General features: G+C 43.4%; 1 protein-coding gene and 1 pseudogene across 1 annotated transcript in view; one reads left to right on the top strand and one right to left on the bottom strand.

Annotated features, from left to right (window-relative positions):
• Positions 1 to 22,865, top strand: part of Fhit (fragile histidine triad diadenosine triphosphatase) — a 1,394,727-nt gene that overhangs the window by 248,419 nt on the left and 1,123,443 nt on the right. The window lies entirely within an intron of this gene.
• Positions 762 to 9,542, bottom strand: LOC126513039 (60S ribosomal protein L7-like; annotated as a pseudogene).

Raw genomic sequence — 22,865 nt, 5'->3', positions numbered from 1 at the left:
TATATATATAAACAACTTAAGGTACAGCAGACATTATAAGACCAAAATTAGTCTCGACTGTTCTTGCATTTGGTTTAAACAAAAACTTGCACAGCTTGTCATCTCTTCTGCCTAGTTTTTTCTCATAAACACTTTTCTGCAGCTCATCTTTGGTGCTGGGCGAGCCCGCCACTCATTGTTTGTGTCTCTGAAGTATTTTCTTACACGACTGCACTGCACTTATTAATTCAGTCTTGCTTGTGAGCAGCTGGATTTTTCCAGTGGTGTGACAACTCTCTTTTTAGAATTCAGATTCTACCAATGTCAAGACGTAAGTTTTATGGGCAGACCTCCCCCGACCAGACACGGAGTACTCCGAGATAACAGCTGCCCTCTCTCCATAGACTCCTTTGTAGTCTGAGTGCCCGGGGTCGTTGCTTGATTCCTTAGCTCATCCTTCACTCTCTGCCACGTAATGATGCTGATGGTAGCAACAGCAGTTTGTACCCTGAGAAGGCACCAGCCACCAGCATTGCCATGCGGTTTGTGCGATGCCTCATTTAATTCTCACTGAGATTCTGGGAGGAATCGTTATCCCCGTTTTACATGGAGAATCCAGGACTGGAGTAGGCTCAGTGGAGTGCCTCGGAGCACACAGCATGTTGGTAGCCTAGCGAAGGTTTCATTCTTGATGCTCAGCCCAGCACTCTGTGCTCCCCCCCCCCCAAGTTCTCACTGGTTATTAACGGACCAGATTGCAAAAATACCACAGACGACCCTAGTTATCTCCACAATAATCCTCTTCTCAGGTCTACCCAGTTGCAAGTGTTTCCACCTTCCACAAAATATGCTGTCTTTTTCTTCATTCCACCTCATAGAGAAGACAATCCGAAGGGCCATGGGAAGTTATTCACTTCATTGAAGCACTTTCCAACTGTAGATCTCATGAATTAGATCCTCCATGCAGATGATGCCGTATTCACCAAGAGATGGAGCAATCAAGGACTTATCTGTCAGGGCAACTTGCTTCTTAATGATTTTGCTATAGCCTCATTTGTATATGAGCTTATTTACTGGCTTCAGGTTGGGGTACCCCCATGCAACATATGGTTCCACAATCCTCAGCACATTAATTGACACCTCGTTGAGCTCAACAGAGGTACAATGGAAGATCTGACGAAGACGGAGAAGCTGCAGTATTGTGGACGTTTGGGCTTACACCACCTATTCCTTGGATTCTGATGACAAATATCAGGCATGTAGACTTTCCCAGCTTTTATTACCACACTAGCTATCTGGATTTCAGTCCGATACATCACTCTGTATTCATAGGGCTTTGCCTTTTCACCCCTAAGCTTCTTCCTTTCTCTTTGCTTTCAGAGCAAACTTCTTCTGCAGACTCTTTACTTTCAGCTCTGTAAAATCCCTTCCCTTATTCTTAACATTTCTGGCAAAGCAGGAACCTTCTTTTTCTTCTCTGGCACAGCCTCCCTGGTTCCAGGCAGAATACTACACAGCCAGCACTATGTTCTTAATCTCACTTCCTCACACTGGCAAAGACTGACCTGTACTCTCTGTAAAGAATCCACATGTTTAAAATATATTATTATCCACTTTTTGCCCACCATGGTCCATGACATCAAGCCCTTGGAACTCGTTGCTCCGTGACTTTAAACCTTTAATGGTTCCCCGTCACTAGTATAACATTTGAAAATCAAGTCCTGCATCCAAGGTTGAATCTACCATTCTTTTGCCACTGCCTGATCTCAGTTCTGGTTGTTTTTTACTCTTTTACTCTTTGAGGACCCTGCTACCCAGCTCCAAATAAATTCACACAGAGTCTTATATTATTATTGCTTCTGGGCTTTTCCTTTCTTACTTCTGTAAATTTTGCTTTCAGTCTTACTCCATAGCTTGCTGTGTGGCTGGGTGGCTGGCCCCTATCATTTTCCTCTCCTTGTTCTTGCTCCTACTTCTTCCCAGATTCTCTGCCTCTTTTATTCTCTTTGCCTGCCAAGCCTACCTATCCTTTCTCATCTTTGCTATTGGCTGTTCAGTTGTTTATCAGACCAATCAGGCAAAGTGTTTTGGACAGGCAAAGTAACACAGCTTCACAGAGTTAAACAAATGCAACATAAAAGAATGCAACACATCTTTGCATCATTAAAGCAAATGTCACACATTTTAAAATAATACTCCACAGCACACTTCCATGTACAGACCTCACTGGAGCCCTTCAGAGGCATGTTCCAGGCAGTGCCTTTCCTTCTGCTTCTCTTCCTGCAGAGGTGACTTCTTGTCACACAACTCTCAGCTCAGATGTTTCTACAGAGCCCTTATTTGAGTGCCCCTTAGGAAGGACCCATCTCTCTACTGCTTTGCCTTGCTTCATTTCCTTCCAGACACACACTACCCTCAAAATCATTTTGTTCATTTAGAGCCATCCTACCCAAGCATCATGGTCTTGGAGTCGAGAAAATGCCTGACTGTTAGTACTTTACAAGTATTGGCAGGATAAAAAGAACAGGTGGATGCATGTTTCAGAAACTGCCGTGACCCTTTAAAACATGTCTTCATATATTTTAGAACTGTGCTTCTCATCCTGTGGCTCACACCCACTTTTTGGGTTGCATATTAGATATCCCGAGTATCAGATATCTTCATCACAGTACACAACAGTAGCAAAATTATAGTTTTGAAGTATCGAAAAAATAATTGTATGGTTGGGGGTCACCAGAGCATGAGTAACTGTTAAAGGGTGGCAGCATTAGGAAGGTTGAAAGCCATTGTTTTAGAAAGAAAGAAATGTTATTTTAAGAATGTGGCCTTCCATGGTGGCAAGAGGAGGTTGCAGTCTGTACACAGTGGAGTACAAGAGGGAACAAAGCTGGGCATATTATTAATTTTATGAAGGGAAGATGCTTGCAATTTCAGGAATTACTTCTGGCAATGAAGCAATTTCCCTCATGTCAGAACTAATCATATGATCCTAGAAAGTGGTTTTTTTTTTTCTTATTGTCATTATGTATCACTCTTTGTAAGATACCAGAGGAGGGAAACCATTTCATGTCCAACCCCAGAGCATAGCATGGGACACAAATAATAAAAAGCAATGTGCATTTTTATACTGAAGTCTCAAAATCATAAATGCCACCAGAAAAGCAGATATAAATGCTCTTTAATCCATGTCACCCATTCTACCAGCATGCCTAGGATCTATGACAGGCCTCTCTTTTCCACTGGGCGTGGGGTTAGTGCATGTGCCTTTAGTAGCAATGTCTCCCTATCATGTATGTTGACTGCCTTTGCCATCTTGAAGGCTGGAGGCCAGTGTCTGCACTTTCTCACTCCCCAGTCTTTCCGTTGTTTTGACATTTGCTCATAAGTTTCTAAATTTAAATGTCTTTATTTTGTGGATGCAGATTAAAATTTCTGGGCCTCAAGCAACCATTGTCAAAGAGACTCATAGCACATTGCTCCTAGAATATTGCATGCCAAGCACCCCAGAGTAGGCGCAAGAGTTATGGATGTGAAGGGCAAGGTTCATGCGTCTTGTGCTCCGTGAAGGAAAGACAAGCCATGTGAGAAATATAACTGGGCAGTTCAGCCTCAGAGTCTTGAAGAATTGGGCACCTCTGCACGTCTAGGCAGAATTTCTTAATTCCCCACATCAAATTGCATCCCTTGCCTCTGACTCGAGCCTGTGCATTCATCTCTTCCTCCCACCTCAGGCTTTTATTGATGCTTCCAGCTGCAGGCGGTGCACAAATGCAAGCTTCTGTTTACCATCTCTGAGTAATGATGCTAATTCCAGTGCCCAGGGATAACACATCGCTTATTAAACACTATTGCAATAACCATTAGGTGGTAATTCACAGGGAAGCAAAAATGAATAAAAAGTACCCCTCTCCACCAAATGGCCAGAATTTAGAAAAAGCAGAACACGCCATTCTTGGCTAATAGTGGAAAAAGGTTAGGCCTTATTGATCACCTGCAGTGTGTTCTTCAAAGAGTTGATGATCTCCCTAAACTTCAGATGACAGTCTGTACATTGGGAGTAATCATATCTGTCGCTGTCATGGGAACAATGTGCTAAGTTTGTTTAAAGTTAGGGTAAGAGCTCTTGAAAGAACATCTCTCTCATTAGCCTGAGTCCTGCTGTCCCTGTACTTTGAAGTGAAGCCAGGAAAGAGACCTTAAACACAGACACCTCACTATGCCATCTGTAGCTACATCACTCTTTTAAAAGGATTTGTTTGTTTTTATTTTATGTACACGAGTGTTTTTCCTGCATGTACCTTGGGGCACCACATGCATTCCAGGTCATTGAGGAAGCCAGAAGAATGTGCAAAGTCCACTGGAACTGGAGTTACAGGTGACTGTGGGTCTCTGTGTGGTTCTGGGAACCAAATCTGTGTCCTCCACAAGAGCAGCCAGCGCCCCAGCCCTCTTGACTGCAGAGCTACCTCTCCAGCCTGTGTGCTCTGCTCTCGCCTGCCTCTGGCAATTGTCCTGCCTTGGCAACCCTGCCTTCATCCTGCTTCCCTCCTTCCAAATGTCCCCATTCTACTCTTATGCTTGGTTTTAAAGGTGCCTCTCCCTTCCTCCTTCTCTCTTCCTCTCTCTCCCACCCAGGGATATGAACATGGATGCGCGCACACACGCATCAGCACCATAGCACGTGTGTGGAGGTCAGAAGACAACTGGCCAGAGTTAGTTCTCCCCTTCCACTGTGCGGTTTACAGGGATTTAACTTAGATCTTCAGGTGTGGTGGCAAGAACCTTGACCTGCTGAGGCATCTCACCACTCCAACCTTAATGTTCTATGTGTTCTATTGCTCTCTCTATCCTGCCCTCACTAATGTGTTTTCCTGATTCCTTCTCTGGTCTATTTTCTAGTTTCTTGCCCTGAACACACACACACACACACACACACACACGTACACACACCTAGATTCCATGTATGAGAAAAAACATTATGTTCTGAATCCTGCCTGTTTTGTTTCACATACTGATTTCTAGTTCCATCTATTTTTCTAAAAATGCTATGCCACCTTTAAAAATTAAAAATCTAGGTATGAATGTACCATAAGGAAATAGAAATACACCCTCAATAAATTCATGTCAATAAGTCTTAAGTTTTAAATAAAAAGTTTAAATTACTAGGAAACCAAATCTGACCAAATTAACACAGTAAAGAATCTACATTTATATTGGGAATAGATTATATCCTTCATCACTGAAATATTGGAAACATTGCCCTAAGAGGTTTAGACAAGAAAATAACTTGCCATCACATGTTTTATTCATATTTTCCTTAAATTCTGGCTAAAGTAATGAAGGGGTAGAAATAATCAGATTTCAAAATAAGCATAATAGATATAAAAGATAATGAAAGTCTGGCTTAGTGCTTTCCTCCGACACTGTCAGAAGAACCAGCGTCCAAGGACCTTTGCATAAACACCCACAGCACACTCTACTCAGACAGCTAATGGTCTTCAATTATTTTAAGATTAATATTGTTACAAGAATTGTTGGTATTATTGAAATCTCAATAATACCCTGAGCCTAATACCTGAGGCTCTTGAGGTTCCCTTCTGGGTCGTCAGCTCCACAAAGAACAGCCCTCTTTCTGGAATGGCAGGGGCTTAAGAAACAACACACATGTATTTTTTTTTATTCAATTCTTATTTAGTTTATAAATATTTCATGTCATGATTTCCCAAATTGGTTCCATGACCTGCGATTGGGTAATCTTTAATTTGGGCCATGCTAATATAATGGATAGGAGTAGCGGTATATCCATGTCTGTATCAATCAGTTCTTTGCACAATCCCATGCACTTATTAGATACACATTAATGTCTCCGTATCACACCCAGCTCCACATGGTCTTGCTAAGTGTTGGATGACACCTACTAAATTCCGGTCATCTGGGTGGGTATTTTCAGTGTTCTGGTATAGGAAGCAGATGAAGTTCTGAGTGTATATATACTATTGACTTTAGCATGGCCATGTTAAAGGCCCCGATGCCACAGACCCATGGGAATGGCAAAGCCTTTTCTGATCAGGCTCAGAGAAATGACAAAGCCTTCTCCTTGTCCTGAACTGCAACTTCCTCCTGATTTAAGTTACCAGCCTAAGGCTGCTCCCCTATAGGGACCTCCCATTAAGAGCTTCTAAAGACACCATGAGAACTGCACATGGTAAACCCATCTCCTCAACTCAAATGTGTACAATAAATGCAGTTTCTGGACCAATGCTGATGCATCCCCATTAGCCCATGAGACCCATCTGATCCCATCTTCTCTGTATGTCTATCTGCCTGTCGTTTATTCATTCCTTATTGCCCCAGTCAGGTAAATCCCAAAGTCAAAAAGGGCTCAGTAGGCTTAGAGTGTAGCAATAGGAGCGGCAGGGCTGCATCCCCAGCACCCCAGCTGCCTGCTAGCTTATGCCCAAAATAACAACACACAAACTGTATTCATTTAAACACTGCCTGGCCCATAAGTTCCAGTTTCTTATTGGCTCGCTCTTACATATTGTTCTAACCCATTTCTAATATTCTGTGTAGCCCACGAAGTGGCTTACCAGGGAGGATCTTAACCTGCGTCTGTCTGGAGTGGGAGAACCATGGCGACTCCTGACTCAGCTACTTTTTCCCAACATCCTGTTCTGTTTACTCCACCTACCTATGTTCTAACCAATAAAATGGGCCAAGGCAGTTTCTTTATTAGCCAATGACCTTCCTCCATCATTAGAGGAATCCTTAATGTATCTTTATAGTGAATATAGATCTTATGGCAAAAATCAGCACACTGACTTTGAACCACACCATAGTGGGTGTTTTTCCTTCAGATCAGAAATGTCTCTACTGGAGGCTTTGCTTTATGAAGTAGGCATGTGTTTTCATTTGTTTGTTTTATTTGTTCCAGTCAGGTTTCTCTGTGTAGCCCTGGCTGTCCTGGAACTCACTCTGTAGACCAGTCTGGCTTCAAACTCAGAGACCCGCCTGCCTCTGCCTCTGCTGGGATTAAAGGCATGCGCTACCGCCGCCCAGCAGTGTGTGCTATTTTAACACGTGTTAGCTGCAAACTAACATAGGGCTCAGTGAGCACTGCTCTGCTAACGTGTACACCAAATCCAGTTACTAAAAAGACTGTCCTTTGCATTCTGTGTGTGGATATGTATGTCTCTCTCTGTGTGTTTCTGTGTGCATGTGTCTGTGTGTGTGAGTTTGTGTGTGTGCCTGTGTGCATGTTTCTACATGCGTGTGCCTGTGTGCATACACACGTGTATGTGTTTCTGTGTGCATATGTGTGTCTGCACACGTGCACAGTATTAGAGACTATGCAGTATCCAGAGACTCATGGGAACTGACATCTAAACCACAGAACTGGGCTAGATGGAGAAGGTGAGGAAAGACTTCCTTCCTGCAGCTTTTTCCATTACCAGAAATAATTTCCATTAGTTCGATGCTGCATTTTTGTCTTTATCATTGCAGGATTGATTTTTTTAAGACTTTTTTTTTCTGGCTGCCTTTGTTTGCTTCCCGGTTGCTTCTTTTTTCTAGGGTTTCATTTCTATTTTCCAGAGTATGATTCAGAAATAAAGTGACAAAAATACTTTTAAAAAATTATTTATTTAAGAAATGTATTAAATATGTCTATCTTTCTGAATTAGCAAAATTGTGTGGCTCTGAGTTGTCTTGGTTGCAGTGTGTGTAGATGCTCTTTTGCATATGAGACTTTGACATAAACCCAGGCATGAAGTTTTTTTCTTGTCCTTCATGTCCCCCCGCCCCCTTGCTTTAAAGCATGAGGCTCTCCCAGTTTCAGTTTTCTGTTTCTGGAACAGAAGTTAATTATCTTCCTTTAGTGAATCTTGCAAATTTGCCGAGATACGTTGAGTTAATCTATCGGAAGAATTTTTTACTGCCAGAGTTTTTATTTTTTTTTATTGCCCTGGACGTGTATCAAATCTTACTGAATATGTTGCCTCTATGGATTGAGAAAGGCTTAGAGATGGTACTTTGGTTCAGTCCGACAAAATACTATTAGAGATTTGAAGATATTTGACATGAATACAGGTTTCAGGAGTGGTGAGCCTGTGTGTCTCATACTTGCCATTCTAGAACAATCCATTCAGACGCTTTCTCATTTTCTTATCTATCTTTGCTACACTCAGGTTAGCCTCATCCCTGATTTGTGCTTGGCTGGTTTGTGCTGTTCCCATGGTTACAGAACCAAGTCGCGGACAGTCCCGACACTATTGTTGCTACTAGGTAAAGGCTCTCTTGTCAGCTCACCCCCTCAGCCCTAGCCTTGCCTTATACCACGGAGCAGCGGACAGCTCAGCATCTATGTGTGTACAATCTAGTGCCTGTGTCAGTGGATAGAGGATGGACTTCTCCCTCTTCCCCAGAACATGCTGCTCAAAAATGCTGTCACTCATACGACCTTTCTCAGAAGAGAAGTCGAGGGGGCCTGGCAATCAACTGGGCTTGAAAACATTGGACAGCTAGTGAGGAAATGGATCCAGTATCTGCTCTTCCTCCATACCCGTCTCGTTCCTTTTTTTTTCTTTTCTTGACTTCCCTGAATAGCACATTTTAGAAGCTAGAAGACCGGTTCCACTGCTTTCTGTGGAATCTGGGCTAAGCCACCATTTGAGCACACGTGCCCTAGAAAGGAAAGAAATCATCTGGATCAAAGGAACAAGAGTCTTCCCTATTTGACATGCTAAGCATCTCCTTGGAGGCAAGGGGGTCAATGAAGATACACCTGTGTGTATGACTGTGACGACTCATTTCATGTCAATGTGACACAAGATAGTCATCTGAGGGGGGAACCCTAACTGAGCGAAGGCTTCTATAAGATCAGCCTGTAGGGCATTTTCTTAATTCGTGATGGATGTGGAGGGTGCCAATCCTGGACTGGTGCTCCTGGGTGCCATAAAGAGAAAACCGTCTTAGCAATCTGTGAGGAGCAAGTCAGCAAGCGACCCTCCTCCTTGGCCTCTGCATCTGCTCCCTTTCCAAGGCTCTGCTGCTTCCCACCCTGACTTCCTTTCATGATGAACTGTGATATGGAAGGGTAAGAAAAGACAGTCTTTTCTCCCCAAGTTGCTTTTGGTAATGGTGTCTGCTCACAGCAATAGGAACCCGTTGTTCAGATGGTAAAAGGCTTATCTGGCAAGGCCACTACTCACACGGAACTCTGGGAAGGAGATGGAAGAGAAGCTCTGGGTTCCCTAGCCTATGTATGCCTGTGGTGTGTATACACACACACACACACACATGCACACACACACGCACACATACACACACACGAGAAGTTGTTGTTCTTTTTTACTTTTCTGTTGATGTGACCATCAAACACAACTTAGGAAAGAAATGGTTTTCTTTGACTTATCCTTCTGGGTCACAGTCCATCATTGAGGGAAGTCTGAGCAGGAACTCAAGCAGAAATCCCAGAGGAATACTACTTACTGGCCTGATCCCTGGCTCTTGCTTAGCTGGCGTTCATAGCCCAGTACCTCTTGCTTGAGAACAGTACCGCTCATGGTCAGTCATCAATGAAATCGGTCTCTCATTGGCATGGCCACAGGCCAGTCTGACCAAGGCAGTTTTTCAATTAAGTTCCTTCTTCCCAGGTTACTCTGCATTGTTCCAGGCTGAGAATAAAAGCTATTTAGCATAGTAGGTGACCACGCACAGAGCTGGACATGAGGAACAGGGACATAAGCGGCAATGAGAACATGTTACTGGTCCTGAGAGCAATGGGGAAGTTTGAGGAAATGGCAGTGGGCTTGGTTGCAGTGATGGCTTTGCCGAGTGCTTTCTGTGGAACAGCACTGTTCTTTGCTCTTTATAAGATGTACCTTGGTTCCTTCCTTTGACAGATCATTAAGAAACGTCATTTTGGGACTCAGTGGTTCAAAGCACTGACTTCTCTTACAGAGGATCTGGGTTCACGTCACAGAACCTTCACGTGACTCACAACTGATGGCCTCTTCTCACCTCCATAGGTCCCAGCCATTCATGTGGTACACATACATACATGGAAATAAAACACTCATACATACTAAATAAAAATAAATAAATCCTTAAAAAAGAAAGACATGTAATTTTGCATGGGAAGAAATTGAAGTCCAGAGAAGTCACAGCTCACATAACCAGCAAAGAGCCTGATGTTCTGACTCATTCTTCTCATGGATAGTAATGGACGTGAGAGTCACCTCTTCTATAGTGCTGCGGGGTGGCCTCCTAGAGAGGAGACATTGAGTCAGGTTGCAGAAGATCCTGAATGCCAGCACAAAGAGACTTTATTCTGAAAATGCTAAGAAGTCACTAACGCTACAGGATTTGAAATTCATGAAGATATGTATGGTTCATTTAATGGTTTTATAGGGTTTCTCTTGGTGATGCGTTTAGAGTGGATTGCAAGGGTACAAGTCAAGTGGGACCATCCGGATGCTCTGCCAATAGGTGCTGATGGCGGCTAGCACTTACTAGCTAGGATGTCAACGGCATTGGCAAAAGGAAGGCTTGAGGCTACGTGGTGGGTAAAATGTGGGTAACACGTGATCATAGATTAGATGTGGTGAAAAAAGGAAGGGACCAACAAGAGATGTTTCCTCACGTGTCAGCAAATTTTTATCAGGCCTAAATCACAGAGAGAAAGAGTGCCAGGGAGGACAGCCTGTGTTTCTGTACGTAACACCCCAGTGGGAATTCAGTGCTAGGAGCATTAAGGAAGCTGAGGGCACTGGGACTTGCAGAACATCTGCAAGTTACTAGCTTCATTCAGAGGGAAGAGAAAGCACGCATGCATGTGTGCGTGTGGATGTGCATGTGTGCACGCACACGTGCATGCCCGCATACACATAAACCTGTAAATTAAACAACTGTAGTGTCTGAAGCTGGAGAATCCTGGGTTCCAGAGGAGGCTAAGCTATATAGTGGAACAAAGGAGAGACGTGTCTAGTCCATCAGACTGTCTCCATTTGCCTCTCCTCGGATGGCTCTCAGAGACAGCCGGCACGCCGCACGCGTTTCTCTGCATGCATTGTCCAGGAGTTCTGAACAGGCAGAGTGGTGACTTTCATCTCCCGTGATAAGCTCCCGCAGTAAGGAGGTGGGCGGGCTCCAGGCTTGATCAGCTAAATTAGATGGAAAGTGGCTCAAATCAGATTCTAGGTGATTGCTCCTGCCTCTCGACTCGCTGCACTTACTTTCTATTCCGCTCATTTGGCAAATGATTATGGCCTGTCTTGTGACATTTCTTACATTGTTACTTCATCGCTCACCTTTTTGCATTTGTCTCTCTCTCTTTTGTTTCTCCCGCCTTATTGGTTAGTCCTGGGGGGCGGGCGGAGATGATGCTTTCTTGCTTTTTGTATATTCCTCACTCCTGATCCAGAGAAAGGGGCCATGCTTGTGTTGATTGGCAGTTGCTGCTTGAGAAGGGATATTTTATAAAGAATATTGTTGAATGAATCCTACTTTAGAAACTGAAAATGAGAGTAAAGATCCCGCTCGGTGTGTTTTATATAAAAAACATGTACCATCAGAGTAAGTGAATTTGAGATAAATTGTTCTGGGCAATATCACAAAATGATGGCAATGCTTAGTTTTTGCAACCAGGAAACTTTCTCTCTAAACAGCACAAAAAGCCAGATCATGACATTTCTAATAGCTACAAATCGGGCAGTATCATGTGTCCCAATCTAGAAAGAGCCAATAGTAACCTACCTTCTTGCTTCCATCTGAGACGGAATGAGCCCACAGGAAGCAAGTCCCCCTCTGCTTTCATCTCAGAAAGAGGAAACTAGGGAGCTACGGGTCCTGTAACAGAAGTTCATGTCAGGGGCAAGAACTTGAGCCATCAGTGGTTCCTGTCATGAGTAGGTGTCACTGAGGCTGGTAGGCCCCTCCTGCTACAATGGAACTTCCAGATCATTGGTGTCTCATCAATAAGAGTCATCATCATGAATGACCTGGCTGCCGTGGGCCCCGCATTCAGAGCTAATCTGCAGCATGTCAGGGATCTTCACTCCCAGCCGGCTTTGAGGCAAGGCCAAGGTCAATGTCAGCTGTCCAGTGGCTCCTAGAGGAGGATGACCAGTGGATCCACTGTATTGTAGAGTATCAGAACAAGGGTCCAGCAAATGCGTGCATATGCCGGCATGTGTTTCATAGGAATCTCATTTACTTAGCTGCTATTGCAGATGCCAGCACAATCAGTCCCAGGAAGCGGGTAAAATAATCTTCCTGGTGACCATTCTGAAGAGTGACAGAGCAGAGCCCATCTCTTATGGAACAGAGACAAGATTGCTACCAACACAGCTATTTAGAGCAGGAGTGGGGAGTCTGGGGTTCTTTCTCAGCTGTGAAGAAAGCTACCAACTCTCCTATATTCTTAGTGTAAATATTGTACTAATAAAGCAGACCCTGCAATAAAACTGTAAGGTGTGCAATAAAAATGCTGCTATCATTCTCAGCAAAAATCAACAGCAATTCTTAATTATTGTCTAATATCACATGACATGAAATAATACACGTATTTTTTAATTAATTAAATGTATTTTATATCCCGGCCACAGTTTCCCCTTCCTCCTCTCCTCCCAGTCCCTGCCCATAACTCCCTCTCTATCCCCACCCCCCAATTCACTTCTCCTTTTCTGTTCAGGAAAGGACAGGTCTCCCATTGGTATCAATAAAAGCTGGCATATCAAGTTGCAGTAAGACCATCACCTACCCATGTATTAAAGCTGGGCAAGGTGATCCAGTGTGAGGAGCAGGATCCCCAAATCCAGCAAAAGAGTCAGAGAAAATCCCTGCTTCTACTGTTAGTACTACCATCAAAAGCCAAGCTACACAACTGTAACACATATGTAGAGTGCCTAGGTCAGTCCAACACAGGCTCCCTGGTTGTTGGTTCAGTCTCTGTGAGCTTCTATGAGCCCAAGTTAGTTGATTCTGTGGGTTGTCTCGTAAGGTCCTTGATCCGTCCAGCTCATATAATCCTTCCCTCAGTTCAATGGGATTCCCGAAGCTCTGCCTAATGTTTGACTGTGGGTCTCTGCATCTGTTTCTATCAGTTTCTGGATGAAGCCTCTGGGATGACAATTGGGCTGGGCACCAATCTATTAGTATAGCAGAATATTATTAGGTACCATTACATTGACATTTCCCCCTTCAGGTGTGTTTGTTTCTATCATAGGTCTCTGAGTCATCCAGCCTGTGGGTCCTGGTGCTCCAGGAACTGTCAGGAGTGGGATTACTCTTGTGGCATGGGTTTTAGGTTAGACCAGTCATTCGGTGGCCACTCCCTCAATCTCTAGGCCACCCTTAGCCCAGCACATCCCATAGGCAGGGCGGACTGTAGGCTGAAAGGGTATGTGGCTGGGTTGGTGTCCCAGTCCTTCCACTTAAAGTCTTGGCTGCTCATATGAGTTGGCCAAGCTACATAACCACAATTGCTAGGAGCCTCAGCTGGGGTCATTCTTGTAGATTCCTGGGAGATGCTTTTGAGTCAGGATTCTACCTGACCCTTTCCAGAAGTCTTGTTCATACTCTCTCCCTCCATTCCCCCAATCTTACTGCTTGCATTCCCATATCCACTCACCCTTCAGTCTACTCATGAATTCTCTTCTATTTCCCCTTCATTGGGAGATCTGGGTAACCCACTCCCCCATGATCCTTATTATTAGTAGTCTCTCTGGGGCTGTGGAATGGAATGTAGCATAGTTATCCTTTACTTTATGGCTAATGTTTACTTATAAAATAGTACATATAATGTTTGTCTTCCTGAGCTTAATTTACCTCACTCAGGATGATCTTTTCTAGTTCATCATTTGCCTACAAATTTTCTAATGTCTTTGATTTTGCAACTGAGTAACACTCCATTTTGTAAATATACCACATTTTCTTTTCCATTCCTTGGTTGAGGGACATCTAGGTTGTTTCCGGGTTCTGACTATTACAAATAAACCTGCTTTGCATTTCCCTGACAGCTAAAGATGATGAGCATTTCCTTAAGTGTCTTTCAGGCATTTTAGATTCCTCTGTTGAGAGTTCTCTGTTTAGGTCTGTATCCCATTTTTTAATTGGATTATTTTTCTTTTGACGACCAGTTTCTTGAGTTCTTGGCATATTTTGGAGATCAGTCCTCTGTCTGATGTGGGGTTGGTGAAGATCTTTTCCCATTCTGTAGGCTATTGTTTTGTCTTGTTGACCATGTCCTTTGCTTTACAGAAGCTTCTTAGTTTCAGGAGGTCCCATTTATTAATTGTTTTTCTCAGTGTCTGTGCTGCTGGGGTTATATTTGGGAAGTGATCTCCTGTGCCAATGCGTTCAAGTGTACTTCTCACTTCCTCTTCTGTAAGGTTCAGTATAGTTGGTGCTATGTTGAGATCTTTGATCCATTTGGACTTGAGTTTTGTGCATGGTGGTAGATATGGATCTATTTTCATTCTTCTACATGTTGATATCCAGTTATGCCAGTACCATTTATTGAATGTGCTTTCTTTTTTCCATTTGATATTTTTTGCTCCTTTGTCAAAAATCAGGTGTTTATAGGTGTGTGGATTGATATCTGGGTCTTCAGTTTGATTCCATTGCTCCTCCTGTCTGTTTTTATGCCAATACCAGGCTTTTTTCATTACTGTAGCTCTGTAGTAGAGTCTGAAGTCAGGGATTGTGATGCCTCCAGAATTTCCTTTATTGTACAGCCTAGTGTGGCTCTGGAGGAGAGATTAAACCCCTCCACAGAATAGACAAAGGTAAAAGAATTAGTGGGAGGCAGGTCCAAGAGGGCTTTGAGAGAAGTCTGTAGCCTTTACAGCTGGCATACGTATAAGGATCCTTTCTGCTCTTACACAAACATTAGAGAGTTGAAACCCTAGAGAGCAATAGCCAGTCAAGCAATGAGATGGCAAGATAGGATGATGCTGTTGATGTGGAAGTGTGTAATGGGAATGTAGAGATAATCTTTACACACCACTGATGGGACTTAAGAACAGATTCAATGTGAGCTAAGACAGATGCAAATGAGCTCCCTGAGCAACTTAACCTATGGCTATTGAAGATATTAATAGACAGTAATCTTAATTGTATATGAACGTTATTTATTGTCAATGATTAAGTGGAAGTGTTTTTGAAGAAGAAACAAAGCAGAAATATTTTAAAAAAATAAAGCTGCTATGTACACAGTTGAGCAAGTGTCCTTGTGGTGTGAGTATACTCACAAGAGTGCTATAGCTGGGTCTGGTGATAAATTGATTTCTGAGTTTTCTGAGAAACCACCACATTGATTTCCAAAATAGCTGCTCAAGTTTGCACTCCTACCACCAATGGAGGAGTGTAACCCTTGCTTCACATCCTCTCCAGCATGAGCTGTCACTTTTGTGGTTTTGATCTTAGTTTTTCTGACAGGTGTAAGATGGAATAGCAGAGTCATTTTGATTTGTGTTTCCCTGATGGCTAAGGATGTTGCATTACAGTATCTGTGAAGGGTCAAGGTGTAGTCCACAAGAGGTTTGCAATTTGACTGCAGCACTGCCAGGGGGAATTGGAAGAGGAAGTGTGTATTTCATAGTTCTCTTCTCTTTCCATCCTTTTTATTTTACTCAAGTTGGTAGCTCTGCCTCTTTCCTCCTTTTAATAACTCTGTGTCTTATGTGTTTGTCTCTATCCACTGAAGTGGGAAGAATTGAAAGAGTTAAATTAGTACTTTTCTTGTTCATTTCTCAGAATTACATTCTGCATTCCCCGAGAGGAAGCTGGATTCCCAAGCAGATATGTGCAAAGGGGAACCTGTGCATCATGTTCTGAGCAAGAACATCATGCCTAGTGTCAGATTAGCGAAGACAGATTAGAAGGAGCAACTTCAGAACTAGACTTTTGTGACTGGAAATACTAGCAGCCAGGTAGAGCAGGCCAATCCAGAGCCAGTTACCACTACACAGAGCATGAAACATTAAAATAAAACAAAACAGAAAACCCAAGTTCTTTCTGCACTCTGTCATGACTAAATGCTTGATCAAAGAGTAGTTTTTAGAGTTTGGAAGTATTGAAAATGGTAGAGATGCTTGGTCTACTGTATATAGAGGGCTATATAACCCAACGCTCTATAGATCTAAGAAAAAGCCAGAATTGTACTACTAAGAAAAATAAGGTTTATTCAGACATGTAACTCCCCACCTCCTTCCTTATTTCCTGTGGGTAGAACTGGCCTATTTTAGGCTGTTTATCCATTTGAGCCAGGGATTAACCCACTGTTTTGTTTTGGGGGACTCTTTTGTTTCTTGTAACAGCCTGGAGAGTAAGAATAAACCCTTTCCAAAGGGAGAAGGGGAACCTGGAAGAAGCTCAAAAGGTTTACAAAGAACTTTGATTGCATGTTAGATCACCAGCTGGGACTCTAGCCTGGATCTGCCTGCCTCCAGAGCCACCACATTGTTTCTGATGCCCTGTCTTGCCTTGACTGAAATGCCCTCCAGAAGGAGGTGGCACAGTGGGAGTACACACTTTTAATACCATTGGGAGACAAATGTGAGTTCAAGGTCAGCCTAGACTACATAGCAATTTCTAGACTGGCCAGGGTTACATAGTGAGACCTTGCCAAAAGAATTAAATAGAGGCTGAAGAGATTGCCCAGTGTTTAAGAGCTCGTACTGCTCTTACAGATGAGCTAAATTTGGTGCCCAGCACCCCTGCCAGGTGTTTCACAGTTGCCTGTGTCTCTAGGTCTAGGACATCTAACATTTCTGACTTCTGAGGACACCATAGACACATAGACATAAAAATTAATAAACCCATATATTTCAGAATGAGAGAGGGTAGCAGGTAAGATCTTATAAAGAAAAAGAACCATGCTAGGTGATGCCCCAACCCCAAAGAGTTCAGTGGTGTCTTGGAAGAGATCCTGGCTTGGGTCTTCTTAAGCATGGAAACCTAATGTCCGCGCTGACACTGGAGCAAATTCCAAGGTTGTATAGAACCTAAGACCCCATTCCACAATCCGAAAAGGCCCTGCAGCTATACCTCTGGGCGATTTGTCACTACCCTAAAGTGTCAGGAACATTGCATTCATGACCTCGAAGCTGGTTTTCCCTACTTCCATGAGTCTGCTCTTTTTAGGAGTGGTTTTAAATAAGGCAGAACTGGGTCAGTGTCCAGACACTGAATGTCTCTATATGGAGGCTTCTCAAGGATGACCAAGCAGAAGTCTGACAACAATCACCCTGGGTGGAATCTGGAATGCCTTGTTTTAACTAAAATATTGAGCCAATACTGCAACAGCCTCTGCTCCTCAACAACACAAATTTACCCCTAGCTCTGAGTACTGGGTTTGACGTCATTCACTCCCACTTTGAGCAACGGTGGGAATGGGTTTACACCACTTTGTCTTTCATTTCTACCCCCATGTGTGATTATGAATGATTGGTGAAGCAAAAAGAAGACAAAAAAATTTATAAGCTGGGCCCACCCTGTGGTGTCAACAGTAATTTAATGAACATGACGCGGGAACCAACAGGAAACCCTTACCCCATCCTCAGGCTGTCACACCGATGGGGGCATGTCCCATTTCTTCCCTGCAGGGTGACTTTCAAACACGCCTCATGTAAATTCTCAGGCGGGGGTTAACAAAGGAAACCCTTTTGACAGACATGCAGGCCACGTTTTAAGATGGAAAGAAATGGCTTTCGGAGCCCTGGAAGTTTTAGTTAATTGCGGCTCTAACTGGGAGACATTCACACTCTCTGTGCTGGCCTCCAGGGTTAGGGAAATAACTGGGGTGGAGAGACACAGTGCTATTTTGGCTTAGGAAAATGTATGGGCCCAGGTGACATTATATACACAGGCGCGGGACAACTTCTTTGTGTCACGGTTCTCATTTATCAGGTCATTGTCTTCCGCTAGGGGTCATTAAGAAAATGTCATCTTCGTAGGACCAGAAATGGAGCAGGAGCTGATGCCCTAAAATGAACCGGAGCAGCTAAGGGAGCATCCTCTCAGCTGTACTGGAACATTCCTGTGGTGTCCCATTTTCCTCACTTCCACAGAGACCCGGAGTTAAAAATAGATATACATAAAAAGTATTGTTTTGGCTTCCAGGTGGTCAGCATACACCAGGTCAGGTACGTCCTGAATACATTCTGAATGAAGCAGCCCAGTTCAAATGCTGCCTGGAGATACTTAGGCAAGTTAACGAGCAGATTAAGTTTTCAACTGTGTAGATAGGGTGATTTTCATTTATATTTAAGAAAGTTTGAACTGGAAATTAGAGTTAGTCATGATTTGAATACTCATACTTCTCTCAGCTAGCCTAGCTGAGTGTGTCCAGTCAGGCAAGGTCATGCTCCTGGCATCAAGTTGGAAGTAACCGGGGGCGGGGGTTGGGGGGGGTGGGGAGTTGTGAGAGCAACCTACAGCTGTTCAAGCAGCATTGATTCATAGCAAGATGATGTAGAATAGAATGGCCCTGGCTCATTTGCCAGACATCAGAGTTCACTGCTCCTGTGGGTCGCTCACAATGCTCATCTCTGCGCGTTCACTTGGCAGGTAGGTAGAACGATCGCTTTTACAAAGCGCAACATGGAAAGCATTGAAGCTCACCGTCTCAGAGAAGCCGGGTGTGACCAAAACATGCTATCATCGGATGTGACTGGAACACTAAGATTCTACTCCCACCTCACATCACGAGCATGTCACTTTTCTTTTAACTTCTCTGTTACCTGGGGTCTGAAAGTGCTCATATTTCTCTCTCTGAAACCACTGTGTTTCCCTTGACACTCATTGCTCACAGAGACGGTGATGAGCGGTGGGTGAGGGAATAAGGCCACACTTCAAAGTTCAGCACGTGTCGGCAGAGCCCAGGTTTAGGAAAGGTGATATTTCATACATTGTTCTAAGATTAATAACTCTGACAGATGCCCGCCTCATAGTTTTCTGCTATCATGGCTCACCTTAACACCAATGTTTGACATCAGGTGCCTCTCCAGAGAGGAAGAAAAACGTTTGGAAATTAGGTGCATAAAGGTTATTAAGCTAATATTTAAAATTCTGGTCCTGCACATTTTACTTCACTCCTAATTACATGCCGTGGGTAGAAATGGATGATCCCCAATCTGTGCACATGCTTAAGTCAGAGTCCACCTGGAGGACGAAGGATGCTGAGCAGCCCTTGCATCCTTCGCATCCTTCCTTCTGGGACTATTACTTATAGCTACTATCAACAACCATTGCATTAGCCAAAGCAGAAGAGTGACTTTCCCTTCCTCTGGCCCCTCCTTCTTCCTTCCCTTCTTCTCTCTTTTACTTTCTTCATTTCATGTGCGTGTGTGTGTGTTTCCATGTTAGCACACATGTGGAGGTCAGTGAACAGCCTTAGGTAACATACCTCACTTCCCGCCCTGCTTGAGGCACGCCGTTTTATTGACAGATCTGATACCACTAACCCATCTGTAAGCTACTAGCATTCTCTGGCAAGCACTAATCAACGATGGCAGACTCTTGGAAAAATATTTATTTGTATGTGTGTATAATGTACGTGTAGACAAACAGCTACAGTATGCATGTAGAGGTCAGAGGACAGCTTTGTACAGTCGGTTGTTTCCTTTCACACTTAGAACTCAGGCCACCAGGCTTTCTCAGCGACGCCTCATTGAGCCATTTGTCTGGCCCAAGACAGACTTTTAAAAAATCATAAAATGTTAAACATTTTCCCCTTCCCCTTGAGTCTTTTTATGACTTACCTCATTCTTCAAATAACTAAGCATCTTCAAGGAGCAGGTTAATAACATTCGATGACGTACAGGAGTCATACCTCGAGCATCAATTATGTGAGCAATTCTCAGCCTGTGGTTTGTTACCTAAGACCATCAGGAAACCGATGTTTGCATGATGAATTATAACGGTAGCAAACTTACAGTTATGAAGAAGCAATGAAAATAACTTTATGGTTGGAGTCACCATGACATGAGAAATCGTATTAAAGGGTCACAGCATTAGGAAGACTGAGAACCACTGATGTAAATGAAGGTGGGAACTAAAGTATCACTAATGCTCTGTAATACATCTTATTATGTACTTAGACCTACTAATGCCACTACATTGTTTCAATGAGCAACTGAAGTTTTAGTCATAAACCTGAGTGAGCATAGGTCTGTTGCTACAGACTTTCTTGAGATAGTAAGGGCACTTGTTTTTACAGATAGTCATGACTATTAGCATCTATCAGAAATTCGGTTGCTACACAGTGGTTTTAGCAATTAGGGGTGTGTGTTTACTCATGCCACAGGAATATTGTCTTCACTCTCCTTGGGCCTTTGTCCAGTGATCACCACATGACAACTTCCATTCTGCGGTGTGATCAGCTAGAAAATTTCTCCCCAGTAGTCTTCATAAGATCCAACCACAAGTTTCATAAGAATACCTGGGATCACTTGCTCATGGCCGAACCAAAGGCTGAAGCCAATGGGATGGAACATTAATTCCCTATGCCCGGTCACATTCCCTCTATCTGATTTCCTAAGGTACAGTAAAAGCAGGATCCCAGGGAAAACCAGGGAGGGGTATAAAAAGTAAAGGCTGGAGCTATGTCTCAGTGTATGAAGTGTTTTCTGCCCAAGTGTGAGCTTGGGTTCCCAACACCCACACAATGCCCCATGGGTATGCAGGGAAGGCAGAGAAGGGATCCCTCTGGCTGTCTGGGCTAGCTGAGTCAGCGAGCTCCTGTGCTAAATTGAGAGACCTTGTCTCAATGTAAGGGAAGAAATCAATGAAGGGTGGCACCAATACCAACCTCTGGCTTCCACATGCACATAGCACGTTTGGATCATCCCCACCCACACATGCCCATTCACATTTGAACATGTATACACACATGCACAGTCACATGCAAGCACACACCCAAAGAGGTGAAGGTTTTATTTTGTTTCTGTGTGTCTTTCTATGTCTGTGAGTGAGCATGTGTGTCACAGTGTGCATTTAGAAGTCAGAGGACAACTTTACATGAGTCCGGGGATTGAACTCAGGTCACCAAGCCTTCTCCTACTAAACCATCTCTCTGCCTCCTGTTTGCTATCTTGAGACAGGTTCTCATTTTGTAACTCCAGGCTGACCGGTTCTTCACCCCCAGCCTCCCAGGTTCTGACATTATACCATGTCCATCTGGCAGTGTTAAAGCTTTGTGCTGGGTTCAAGGTAATCAAGCAAATCAGAGGTGGTTACAGAAGTTTGGTTTCTGCTACTCAAAACTCTGATTCTTTAAAGAAGCCAATTCTCTGTCTCACCATGTGAGTTATCTGTCTAACAGATCCGTGGTAAGCGAGGTGCAAACATTCCCTTAATTGTGTCGGGCATCTGAATTGTGCTCATGGCTTTGCACAGTGTCTATAATATTTCATTAAATGATTTTCATCACTCTGGGCAATAAACAGGTGATGTGACTTCACAGAGTGCAGGTGCTATTTTTAATCCTTAGTGCTCCCTGGAGAGCTTCCAAATAATAATAGCATCTTTAAAAGCCTCAGATTCCCCAAGGAGCAATAAAATTGTGCTGAGTATTGTCCATGATAAATAACACATCTCCTTTCTCTTCCCTTCCATATTTTTTTTTAACCAGAGAAAGCTGCAGCTTTCCTGACATCATTCGAGGTTGATTGCTGAGTGAAGGTCAATACTTCCTTGTTTGGCATTGCTACGTGTTTCTATGCAATCCCACTGAAATGATGAGACTAGGTCTGATTCTTGATACTGTTAAAAATCAAGGGCAATTAAAACGTGAGTGCACCAGACAAGGGGTGGTGTAACTTAAAACGATACTTTCTGAAAGGGAGACAGCCGCTATTGTACCGGTCCGTGGTGTTCTGGGTAACCAGAAGAACCGGCGCTTGCAGAATCCTATCGGCACAGGAGCCAAAGAGAGCTGCAGTCAGCATGAACGGTAGTTTCCACCCGGGGCCAGGTTGCACAGTCCCAGGGGGAGGCAAGAGATGTAAGGCTCCATAAGGCAAATGCGACAGGAAAATTAGGCAGAGATGATAGAGGTGTCTTATTACTTCAGAGGGCATGTTTTCTGAGATCGTGAGAACCTGAGAACCATCCAGGGGTTTAACTGAGACTGAAGCAGAGCCGTCTCTTAGGATTAGACAGGCTCGTGGTATACTAGCCTCAGCTGGGTCATTGTGACCTTCCTGTACTTTCTCTGCCTACAGAGCGAAATCATATCACCTTTGGAAGAAGAAAACATTTTGGGCATGTGCTGTTTCCATAAACAATGAATATGTCATAGTAGGCATTCAACAGAAGAGGGACAGCGGACTAAAATCCGTGGTAGAAAGAGAGTCAAAGGCATTAGACACCAAAGTGATTCAGATGTTGGCATCAAATGACACAAGCTCTCACATGTACCATTAGTTTGTTTAAGAAACAGAATTTCATCGGAGAGCTAGTCTATCAACCCAATCAAATGGACATCTTAAAACTATAATAAATAAAATTTTAAAAAATCAGTAGGTAGTTGGCAGCGGGTTAGGCATATTGAAACAGAGGACCAGCGATGTGGAAGGGGTGTCAGTAAAAGGTACCTGATTTAAAGCACAGAATTGAAAAGGGAGCAAAGATAAAGATGACTCCATAATGGACACAGGAGGTAGTCCCAAGGTCCAAACTAGTGATTGTAGGCCCAGCAGGGATTAGAAAATGTGAGGTAAAAGGAACTTTTGAAGATGTATTTGTTGAGCTTTTCAAAATTCATGTCTGACATCAAGGAATAGGTTCATGAAACTTTATAAGTAAAGAAAATCAAATCAAATATGCCAAGGAAATATCTATCTATCTATCTATCTATCTATCTATCTATCTATCTATCTATC

This window comes from Alexandromys fortis, unplaced genomic scaffold (assembly GCF_014885135.2).
Source record: "Alexandromys fortis isolate MF-2015 unplaced genomic scaffold, M_Fortis_MF-2015_v1.1 scaffold_123, whole genome shotgun sequence".
Lineage (NCBI taxonomy): Eukaryota > Metazoa > Chordata > Mammalia > Rodentia > Cricetidae > Alexandromys > Alexandromys fortis.
The sequence above is the reverse complement of the archived record's forward strand: the minus strand, read 5'-3'. Positions and strand labels throughout refer to the sequence as shown.